Source organism: Gymnogyps californianus, chromosome 7 (genome assembly GCF_018139145.2).
Source record: "Gymnogyps californianus isolate 813 chromosome 7, ASM1813914v2, whole genome shotgun sequence".
Lineage (NCBI taxonomy): Eukaryota > Metazoa > Chordata > Aves > Accipitriformes > Cathartidae > Gymnogyps > Gymnogyps californianus.
The window spans coordinates 6,031,704-6,043,857 of record NC_059477.1 but is presented as its reverse complement, the minus strand read 5'-3'; the positions used below and the strand labels follow the sequence as shown (position 1 = coordinate 6,043,857).

The following is a 12,154-nucleotide window of genomic DNA, read 5'->3' as shown; positions in this document are numbered from 1 at the left end:
CCGGGAGCGCCCCTCAGGGTCCATTTTGGCGGCAGGACGGACGCTCGCCGGGCTCCGCGGGCCTTGGCTGCTGCGGCCGCTCTCCGGGAAAAAACTACCCCACGGCCTCCTGATGTCGGTGGGTTTTAATTTGCGGAACCTGCACACCAAAATCTTTTAGCACACCCCCCCCCTTTTTTTTTTGGAGGGCTGCTTGCCTAAAGAAGGTGGTTTATGATTATTATGTGCAGGGGCTTTCCAAAGGGTGAACGGAGCATTAGTTTCAGGAAGAGAAAACCACTGGAGGTGGGGGAAAGGATAAAGATTTAACAGTCTGCTCATAGTTCTTCCTCCATTCGGCTTGTGTGGTCGCCCTGCTGCACAGGGCACAGCCCTGACAGATAATACTCTCATGAGTCAACCATTTGGGAAAGTTTTGAGCTGTAAAAGGGCATCTTTCACTGAGAAAGGAGCTCCTATCTGCTTCCTTTACCAACAAAACCCTGAGAGACAAGCTGACTAGAAAACAGATGTTACCAGTTGTTATTGTGATGAGGATTGAGTTAAAACGATATACAATCCCCATCAATGGGATTTTATATGCTTTCCTCACTCCCTACATGCTGTTGGGGAACCTTCAGGCATTACCTTCCAGAGTCATGAGATGGCATAAAAATTGTAACCAAAATGTGAGTTTTGAGCCTTGATGTTTGTTGAGAAATAAAACAAATGCTGAAAAGCAAGATTGTAATGGCTCAAAATGCAAAGCAGCTTGGGCCAAAAGATATTTTTCAAAATCTTGTCATTTTAAAACTAATAATTTACTGGGAGGTGAACTGTACATAATCTGTTGAGAGAATTCCTGTGGTTTGGGTGTTTCTGTATATTGATCCATAGTCTAGACCTGTTGTAATGTTTTTTAACAGATAAAAAAAATCTTGCTTTTCATCGGTCCCATTTTCAGCTATGCTGTTCCTACACCCTAAGCCAGAAGATGGCACTACAGGAATAGCTGTTCCTATAGATGAGCCTGCCTGAAGGGAGCCTCTCGAAGGGTATATGTATTTTCAGCGTGACATACTGGCAATGCAGAGAGCTGTCTGTCTGTACTTACAGCCAGAGCACCCACGTTACAAAACCAGTTGCAGCCTGAAAACTTGTACTATTTTTTCATTTGGGAATCTGATCTCATATTAACCATGCACGGGCAGTTGAGAGGAAAGAAGTAAAACAAGAGTTTGGTGGGAACTTACTGAATCTGGGTGTCCAGAGGTAAGATTTGGGCATGCCTGTGAGATCCCATCAGGTAGAGCCTCCTCGGGAGTGCCCTTCTTGGGCTGGCATAGGCTCCAGGGTGAGCCTAGCGCCTTGCTCTTGGGTCTGTTAGCTGGCAGGAGGCTGACAGGGAGATTCACACTCCCAGAGATGCCCTGGTCACCCAGTTTACAGTCTTGGTGGCTTTGTTGCAGCAAGAAGATCTGGCAGGACATATCCCATCACCCACACACAGGGTAAAGTGATAAGGGAGCTGAGAGATGGTAGATCCTGCCGTAAGCCACAGAAAAGCAAACTTTGTCCAGGTTTCAAGTATCAGTTCCTGGGATCAGGAAATGCCTCAAAGAGACAGCAGCCAACAGACTGACATTTTTCATACCAGCCTTTTTGGGAAGAAGAGTGGTTGTAAAAAATCGGACATTAAGAACAATGGGGGTTTTTTGCATGTGCTTGCAGAAAACAGTAGAAATAGATACTGCAGCAGGGCAGAGAGTGCAAATGCATTGTTGGCCTCCTTCTAGTTGCTGTTTCCAGTTTGGGATTGTGCTTTTCTTACAGCAGCCTAATGGGAATTTACAGAGACACAGCATAGCCAGGGTTAAGTGACAGCGGTGTACCCCTTCCTAGCGCAGTCTGGTCCCTGCACCTCCATTCCTCGTGTGGGCATAGTCACAGGGTGAGTCTATAGTTCTGATTTTCCCCCTCTTCATGGTGATGGTTTCTCTTTGTTATGGTCGTCTCCCATACCAGTAAGTGGCCTGTTCATCCTTCCTAACCTCTGGTACGGATGGCTCAGGAGAGGGATATGGTTTGCCATATGTTATTGGGTGTAAATTCTCCCGAATTAGTAGCTCTCCTGCTCTCATATTGTATGGTTAGTGGTAGACTTTTTCCTTTGAGACTCCAAACTGCTAGAGATCTCTGTGTTACACTGGTAAACAGTGTATCCCCCAGTCATACCCAGCACTAGCAATATCCACCCCTCTCGTATTAGAAGTGTTGCCAGCATGATGTAAAGACACCAAGTCAGTGGGCTCCCATACAGTGTGTTACTGCCCTGACCTGAGGACTCTGTGACATTTGGGCTTTGTTACAAATTGGTTTGGTTGAACAGCCTCTTTTGAGTCACCCGTTTATGTTCTTTTTTTATGATTTCCAGTGTTAATAGGTCATTGCTACAGCTGGAAAGGACCTGTATTCTCTTCAGTGCCTGCTTTGTTGGGAACAATGTCTAATGTGATCACTACAGTGAATATAATTTAAAGCGTTATCTTGCTGAAAAAAAAATGCAGGTGGCCTTGCAAGATACAGAGTTAGCAAATAAGGGAGTTGTAGGTTACCTGGAGAAAAAGTGTTCAAGTGAAGCTCTGTGGGTAAGACAGGCTGAAATGAAATTTTTTTTTTGTTTTGGTCAAACTTAATGTTCCTGTTGTTCATCTGAGGAGTACCTGTTCTCCAGACATGAAGACTGTACAAGTATATTCAGGTCAGAACAGCCATATAAAAGGAATTATCTTTTTTTAGAAGAGATATTCTTTGCTGTCTTTCATTCCCACTGCAAGTAGAAGAAATTTTAAAGGAACTGAGCAAACAAATCTCATTGCATGCATTTTTTCTGTCAAATAAGTCACCTACAACTTCCCATGTGTATTCCTGAGCTGGGACATCATTAGTCCTATTACGTCTGCACCAGCATCTGTTGCTGTGGAAGTGTTCTCCTCCAGGGATAGGTGTGTTGGATTTGGTTTTGATAACAGACCTTAATGTGGGAAACTACCAGTTAATGCAGCCCTTGGATGCAAATGTCCTCATTTTTCTCAGAGCTTTTCCTGTGCCATTGGTACGTACTTGGCTTTTAAATAATTTTTGATATCCAAGGTACAAATCTGAAGTGGAAGAACTGCTTATAGGTATGTTCTTCTTGGCTGATCAGTCATTCAAAAGAGATCCTCTGACAGCTGGTAAACACCATGTACAAGCCGTGAAGGTGATTTCTGTCAGATGGCTGTCTATGTATTTGGATAATAGAGACTCCTGTTGAAAGAGCTGTGTATTGTGTATTCCTCTGTCTTGATACATGTGATGGTGATACTGCCTGTAAAGCCAAGCTGCAGGATCTGACCAGAAGTTTTGAAAACACAAGGGACAGCACTGACCCCTCTCACAGAGCACTTTATCCCCTTTTTAGACTTTCAGTCTGTGTTGCAAAGAGTGTGTCCAACTATTCATGTCTGATATGAATAGCCTAGAGGTTTGGTTTCTGAGTAGGTTATTTAAAGCTTATGCGCTGTCTTCTTTCAAGAACCCAGGTGCCAATTTAGCACGTCTGCCTATCAGGGGACCTGCATGTTCTTCGTCCAACTTTTTTATGCTGGCATTATAGTGCAGGGCAAGCTGGAATAAGAAGCAGAGCTCTCAGCTTACTTCTCCCTTGATATGTGACTCTCCTTAGTGTGCCTTTGCCATGGGGTCACACACTGTTAATCATGTTGGTGCGAGACGATGTGACAGAGAGAGACGGGCTGCAGCTGATGCGCGTGCCTTCAAGTGGGCCTCCTCAGGGCATGGATCCCTGGTAACCAGCTCTCGTTCCTCCATCCTGGCAGAGCACCACGATGGTGCTCTTGCTCTCTGACCACGTGGCATATAGGCACACTGCTACCAGGAGAGCCAGCTCCTTCAGTGTGTGCCTTGAGGCACCAGAGAGATGCCACAGCCTTCCAAGACCTGCGTGTGAGGTCCGGTGATAGCTGGATATCGGCAGGGAGAGGGACGTGGGAGTCAAGTGTGTGAGTCTCATGAGCTGAGAACGTGACTTGGCAGGCCTGAAGATGATGGTGGCAGGTGATCTCTCACCATGGGACAAGATTTTGTTTTCCCCAGGTCTTTTAACATGAAACTTCAAACTGTCATGTTTAAAAAGGGTTGCCAGTCTAGGATGCTGGCCTGAAGTCTGTGCCACCACGTCTTTGTCTGTTAGTTGGATAGCTGTCAGCAGTTTTCAGCATGTGGCAGTACTGATTTGGAGCAGGACTGTACAAGTTGCTCAGTAAATTATTTCAAAATCACTTCTACCAAAGCTCAAGAAGAGCAGCTATTTCAGGGAGCACTCCCAGTGAAGATGGAAGTTACAGACTGAAGTCCTGGTTTCCTCTGTAGGGAAAATTTAAGTCTGGTACCAAGGAAGGAAACTTCAGCTACCTAGGTGTTCATCAGTCTGTGTTCACTTTAGCATGTGGCACAGGATAAAAGTTCTCAAAGATGGCTATGAAGAATTCAAAATTTCAGCAAAGTTTGTCTCTTGATCAGAGCTGTTGTCCTACCTAAATCAGCTGCAGACCATTAAAAATGTGCTTTATTTTCAGGTAACATAGATCAGAGCAGCAGGTTGTGAATATAAAAGGCACATAAAGGCATTCGCTGAACACAGCAGACATTAATATATTTAAGGTATTGCTGAAGGTTAAAAGTATTGTGTGAAACAGGGCTCTGCAAATATGGCACCATCTCCCAGAACAGGGCTACTCCCTGTATGTGCAATCAGTATTGTATTTGTATAAGGATGAAAATATACTTCTGTACTTTTTATTATATCAGAATCAAAATGTGTGGCATCCTGTGTGGTGGCAATAAGCACTTCCAATAGTATTTTGAAGTGTCTCTGTTCAAGCAGTATTGATACTTACAGTTTCAGACTTCATGTTCGTTATTTGTTTGGTATTTGGGAGAAAGCTGCTCCATTTGGCTGGTTTAATAGAGCTCAAATGATAAAGATAACACTGAGATCCATCCTCATGAACCACTCTTTCTTTATAAGTGCCAGGTAACTTTGATGCTAGGGTTTCCTAATCCTAAATTCTGTAGCTTTTCTGCTCTTTTAACATAGTTTTTTATGTGCAGAATACATACGTATCATTACAACACTTTTTTTCAGTCAACAATCACTGGGGGTTTGGATGCAGTAGCTCTAACGAGCTGCTCACCATTTCCTCCACATGTCTTCAGCTGAAATCCAGCCTAACTTAGCCATTAACCACAAACATTGTCACCAATTCAGTGTTGGTGTTGTGAAAGGAGCTTGAGAGGTCTCAGTTTCAGCTTGTGGTATGAACTCATTCCCATGCTTTGTGCTAATCGTGTAAGACACAGGGACCAGGACCTGTTGATCAGCCATGCTGTACCTATTACTACAGGCAAATAGAAAATGAAGTTTTCTTATCCCCAGTTTAGCAAGGGGCTGGGAAAGAATTGGTCTGTATGTAAGAGAGTAGCACCAAATGTGGCAGAAATGGTGTTGTGGAAGCTACTACTAAACTAGGCAAATTAATGTAATGGGTTTAATCTGCCCTGAGGAAAAAGGGATTTCTTTAACAGATGCTTTGCTGCTTTCAAGAACTTGAAATAGCTGAGCACCACCCTTGCACAGGTGTAGGTGTTGAGCTCAGAGGATGTAGAAAGGTATGCTAGGGTGGTTGCATTACCACTGTGGTGATTAGTGAGGCTGCCTTGTGATTGTAGGGCTGTACTCTGTGCTTGTGTAGATGCTGGCCTGTCTTCCTTGTGTGGTTTGTTTCACAACCTTGGCAAACTTGCCAAGTAGATAGATAAGTCCTGCTCTTCTGAAAATGTGTTCTTGCTATATGTGGTGTGGCCTATACAGGTTCAACTAATTGCTGTTTTTTATTCCGTCAGGGATGTGCAAGAGATACGGTAATAACGTCAACCCTTGCTCAGAAGATCAGATACGTTCCTGAATGTCTAAGGAACAGACCAGAGGAAACCTCGTAAGTTAAACAAAGGCAGATGTGTTTTATTTGTTGTCTTCTAAAAACAAACTTAGCTTTTCAGATATACAGGAATGTTACAGATGAGAAACTCTGAATTGAAACCACTTTTTAAACTAATGAGGCAGTTAATAAGCACTGTCATTTGCATGGAGGAGAACAACTTGAAAAATGGTAGTGTTCAGTATAGCATGGAGCTAAAAAATGGATCTGTTTTTGTCTCACAAAGAGCCAAAGAAAATGCCTTCCTGAGCAAACAGTCTGGAGAGCTGATATTTGGAAAGATAAAAGAGAACTCATTTTGGTTTTGTGTCTGAACTGATAGAGCTGAGGAGCGTAACAGCCTAAGGAGTGAGCATAAAATGCCCATCCCCAGTTTCCCCTGGGGTACGAGGTGTACATGGCATGTTAACATACACAATGTTCATGTTGTTCCTTGAATGATACCCAGTTTAGGATGTGTGTGTCTTCTGTAACAAGAGTGTAGGAAGTAATTAATCCCTTTTACCTGGAAGGAGGTGTAGCTTTCTCTTATTTTTGCCAAGGCTTTTGGGATTCAGCAGAGCATGTGTTTGCTTGAGCCCTGGAAAAAAGTGTAGTTAATGGGGGCTGAGAGCCTGGAAAGAGGAGCTTACCCTCAGAGAAGAGAGACCTTTTATGAGTTCTGAGTACCAGGAGCTCTGGAAAATAGTCTAGAAACTTTGTTTGCTTACTTTGGGAAGTGGATCTCTATGCTATTCTGCACTTTAATGATGGGGTGGATGGCAATTTCTTTTTTAGTAGCTATTTTAAGGCCTTATTCTGTCGTAATTTCTTGTAAGTCTTTAAAACTGACCTACAGGCACTCTGTAGCCTCTCTCTAAGCATTTAATACTATGTGGTGTCCTCAGACGTGCTAAACTTACTGCAGGGTGGATGAGGGTTATGTTGTTATGACTAGCTAATTAGCTAGGTTGTAGGAAACTAAATACCATCATCCTTACTGTAGCTGTGGGCAGAGATGATCACTGTCATGCTTCTTTGAAGCATATGCAGAGGATGTGAAATGAAGGAGACATCTGATAGGGGTTTTTGTGATAATAAAGTTTAACTTTTGAGGTTGTGAACTCTGTGCTATGCTGCCCTTCCTACTAGCTATACCTGACTGCAGGGTTTCTTCAGTTTTTTCTTTCTTTACATCCTGCTGTGGAAAGTTAAGTGTGGCTATGCTGTAGAGATTTTTCAAACAGAAACTCATGCAACTATGCCACTTCCAGAAAGGGCTTTGAATTAAATAATACTTTTATTCTGAAAAGTAACTTTTTTTTTAATTGGTCCTACCACAAGGCTCCTTCCCCGCTGTGCAAGCATTCTGTGGCTCTCAACTGCAGGTCTACATGAAATGTGAATGGAGTTTTAAGTCCAAAACCCCCCAAATGTGATTGGCTTAAATACATGAGACTTGTTTTTCCCCAGATGTAACAAATTATGGGCGCTTTGTTTCTTCACCTTTTCACTTTTAAGCCTGCTTCACAAGTTTCACGGCAACCATGAGAGAGAGAGAGTTACTCTTCTTATTCCATGTGATGCCTGGGGTTCACCTGTGATCTCTTGGTCCTTGTAGCAGAGCCCTGGAAAAATAACCTCAAGTGTGGCCGGACTTAGTGAGGTAGAAGCAGTGTTATGCACTCCTCCTCACTTCTGATTCTCTTAAAGAACTGCCTTCATGGAAAATGGATGTGACCTGTACTACATAGCACTGTGCTGCTAGGTATGCTCAAAAGAGGTTGGAAATTGTTCAAACCTCTGTGCTCTGATGTAGACTAGAGGCACAGTGGTCCATCCCTTTTGCTGCCTGGCATACAACAGGGAGGTAAGAAAGGAAAAGGTCAGCACAGAGAACAGTGCACCAAGGAGAAATGCTCCAGATGGCTGTAGAGAACATAACTGAGGAGCCACCGTGAGGTGCTGCTTTTGTCATTGGCTTTCTCAAGACTTTGTGCTGTCCACCTGTTCTAGTCCCTCTCTTAATGTGCTCCTCGTTGCCCAGTTTCACTCATGAGACCATGAAGAGGCCAAGTGAGCTTCAGTGGATGTTTGTGAGGTTGGGCAGGAGCTGAATTCCCTCAGAGCTGTGCCAGTGGCTGAAATTCGCCCTGTGACATTTCTCTGTGCCTAAATGCCTTTCATCCAGCAGAAGACTGTAGACCCTTAAGGAAATAAACAATGTATGTAAACTATGGAGACACAGTAAAAATGAATTTTTCTGTTTAAAAGTATAATGGCAAATAATAATTATCATTGCTGTTTCTTTTAACCAGCATGAACAATCCGTCTTGAAATACTTTTCATGCTGCTGAGGAAATACACACGTGCATTTTTATTGCTTTTTATCAATCTCCCTCATTCATTTCTTAGTGCTAGGCCTTTCCAGAGGATTGGCAATAGCTTTTCTTTTACAACAAACAGTTTGATTTAGGAGTGCTGCTGCCCATCATTGCTACGTTGGTGGAGGAATGAAATGTTTATGAACTAATCTATACCATCCTCCCAAACAATAGATTTTGGTAATGGGAAGTTCAGTTTAATGCTCTAATAAACTGTGGTCTGATATGTACTGTGCCAATTAATCTACAAGGTAGATGTGAGAGTGAAATTTTATATTTTCAGCAACATTTCAGATTTCATGTTGAAGTAAATGTAAGTGCCTGGGTAAATGAGAAAGTATTGCATTTTTCATGATAAAATAAATGAGAAATAGGTTACTAAAGAAGCATCTTTTCTTTATTACACATTTGAGCACTTCCTTGTATCCGTATAAAAATTAGCCTCCCCGGCATAAGAAGAGTGTAGATTTAAAGCTGCAGCAGGACTGCATGGACAGTAAGATAGTACTTGGAAGAAGACTGTTGGAACGTGTCATGTTTAAAGCCCGAGATCTGGTTGAAAACCTGTTGAAGTTGAACAATTGTTCTTGTAATAATGATATGAAATACCATGAGAGGGGAGCTATGTGAAAAAGGAAAATGTTTCAGTGTGGACGCAAGTTTACATCATGGGGAGGGTTACATTTGTGGAGTTTGTTCAGACCGGAGTGGTGTACATACTGTGGCTTTTTAATACCTCAGTACTAACGTAGAGAAGATGGATATGAAGGTTGAGAGGGCTTAGTGATGTGAACAGCCAACTTTGCCTGCCAGAAAGAGAATGTCTTTGCCAAACTTTCTCTTCTTGGGTTTGCCATCACAGTATGAGGGTCAGGGCTAGCAGATCTGTGTGAAGGACCCAGGTGATGTTATATAGTGATGTCAGGCACCTCAGTAATAGGAAATAATCACATATATTGCTGTTGTGTAAAAGTGTTGAAGATGTCTCCAAATAGATGGCAAATCTTCAGAGCCTTGGGCTGATGCTGTGAGGCGGCAGTGAGTATATACGCTGGCTCCTGCAGTGTTAAGGTCAATTAGTGCACTTTCTGTTCCTTCTTGCTCTAGGGAAGATTGATGCAGCTGTTGTTGTGCTTACTTGGTTTCTTAGTCTGTAGGTGGGAGGGAGAAGGGACCAGTGTCTAGCAGCTCCTGGGAGTGAGAAAAGAAAGCTACACAGAGAGGGTTGTGAGGAGACACATCTGAACAACCTTTGCCCGAATGAGCTTGGGGCAGTGGGTGGAGCATGCTGTGTACAACACTCAGGTGCTGTAAGACTGGTAAATAACTCCTGACACATCAGGCATGCCTGACTGCTGTGCTTTGTTGCCCTGGATAAATGCCGCTTTCTGTCCGTCTGGTCTCTATTTCCACACAGAGCTGCACCAACCACTGGCTGGAGACCATTCTTCTAAAATAAATTAAAATCTAGTTGAAGACTAGGGAGAACATTGATGGAGTGCAGAAACAGTTGTTCCTTTTAAGAGTTCATTGTCCATGTTTTTGACACTGAACTCCTGCATGTAAGCGGAAAGCACCTGTAATGTGAGTGGGGCAATGGGGACAGGAGGCTGTGCCTGACGATCTGTCTGGTGGGTGTTGATGCTGTGGATGGCTGTGTAAGCCCATTTGGGTCTGGGATATCTCCAAAGCAAAGCACCGCGAGTAGCACAAAACAGCCTCTGCCTTTTCCTAGCTGAGGATCCAGACCCTCGAGCAGTGCTAGACAGACGGGCGCTTCTTCTCTTGCAGTTCCCTGCTGTCTGAAATCCATCCTGCTCAGTGCATACAAATCCCCCTCTTGGAGGGGCTTCTTGGCTATCCCTGGCCTGACAGAAACAGCTGTGGAGATGTCCTTGCTCATATGTGTGGTGCTAGCTTGCTCTCAATGAATACAGCCTGTGTGAAGAGCAGAATTACATTCTTGGGCTCGGTGACCGCCTCTCCTCAATGGAGGACCAATGTTTTGCAGCTTGACCTTTCTCTGGGGATTTAGCCCTGCTCCCGAGGAGTTAAACTGTGAATTGCATTGGATAATGGAAAGTATGTTCATTAACAATGTTCTATTTAAAATACAAAGCAAATGTAATGGTGGCAAGAGGTGTCGGATGACAGGGACTGAGAATTACTTTTTCCATTCAGAGCCTGAGCAGATGCAGGGTGGCCTTCCCCAGCTGCTGGGGTCTTCAGTGTCTCTCTGTGGGTAAAGGAGGAGCTCAGTCATGGTGCATCAAGTGCCATACGGGAGTGTAGTGGTACTTGTGTGGAGTATTTCTTTCCTTAGGTGAACAAAAAAATATGAGAGGAAGCAGCCTTTTTTGACGAGCATTCCCCAGGATCCGAGCTCTGAGTGATGCTTGTGTTACTAGTATGGAGGCAGTAGGTTGAAACAAGTTCAACCTTGAAATGGTTTTGAGGCAAAGTAGGAGGTTTGCCTGCTCTCCTGCACATGAGGCACCAGAGCTGTTTAGGCATTTCCAAACTGTGCTTTTGGGTTGTGTATCTCTTGGATGGGATTTATTGGTGGAATTAAAGCTGACTGAGAGAGATATCTGGGTTTGGTGTGTTTCTCAATTAAAAAAAAAAAGTCATTAAATTTCCAAAGCATCTTGTTTCTACATTTTCAAAATGAATTAAAAAAAAATTTCATTTATGTTGAAGCTGTCACTAGCTGGAAGAGGCTAGTATATAAGGAGTTTGCCATTCTTTATAAATTACTGAATTATTTAAGATCACCCCAAAATGTTTTTGTCTTATAAGAACATGAACATTTTTTAAGATATTTGTCTAAATTTGGGGTAGGGATTTTTTTAAAATTACTAAAACCTTTTGGATAGCATAAAAATCCATTCCCTGCGCAGCTCTATGAAATACATTGAGACTCAGTCTCAGTTTAATGGGAAAGACGTATTCTCTTGTTTTCATCTGTTTTGTCTGAAAAAATTATTTCTGCTTTAATTTTTGAGGAGTGAGAGTAGTGTAGGTAACACTACCTTGATTCCTTGCAATCAGAGTTCAGAAAAATACTGTCAGGCTGGTTTTGTCTCATAATCTGGCATTTTGTTTTAAACAAAAATATGAATGTGAGTTTTTAAAAATGGGTGGCTTAAAAAATCTGTCTACTTCTGCACTGATGAGAAGTCATCCCATTTTGTTAGTCATCTGGGCTTGGGCCCCAAATATTTTAGAAATTAATAAAACTTGCAATTTCAGAAAGGAAAATATAATGGAAATTTTAGCCTTTCCTTTAGGGCTGTGTCCAACCTTGGACTAGGCTGGTTCTGTGACTACATGACAATGCAGCGTGACAGGACAGTGTAAAAGGGCGGCTGACAGCACATATGGTGAAATGTTGTTTTGGTTTTTGTTTGTTTGCTTTCCCAGCAACTGAAATCTGCAGTTTCTTGGAAAGAGGAACCACGTGGAGCATGTGTGTATAGGCAGTATGTTGAGAAACAGTAGGGTGTCTATCAGTCCCTTAAGAAATGCCCTCCAGGCTGAGTCCCTGCAAATAACTTGCTTTAATTTATCTCACTTTTTTTCCATTGCCTATTTAGGATAAGTTTAAATGACAGCTTCCTTCCCCTGCCCTCCCCCCCCCTTTCCTTCTGTCAAGGGTTTTTCACATTGTGCATGTAGCAACCGCAACCCCCTGTAAACTACCTGCTGGCATAAGTCTCTGGGCAGGGTATAATTCAGAGATTCATTTGG

The 12,154-nt window shown here is 42.9% G+C and overlaps 1 long non-coding RNA gene across 1 annotated transcript in view; it reads left to right on the top strand.

Annotated features, from left to right (window-relative positions):
- The first annotated feature begins 5,950 nt into the window (after positions 1–5,950).
- The window catches only part of LOC127018176 (uncharacterized), a 65,610-nt gene continuing 59,406 nt past the window's right edge, over positions 5,951–12,154 (top strand). Inside the window, exon 1 of the long non-coding RNA XR_007766721.1 lies at positions 5,951–6,038. This is a non-coding gene — a long non-coding RNA (uncharacterized LOC127018176). The remainder of the gene's footprint in view (positions 6,039–12,154) is intronic.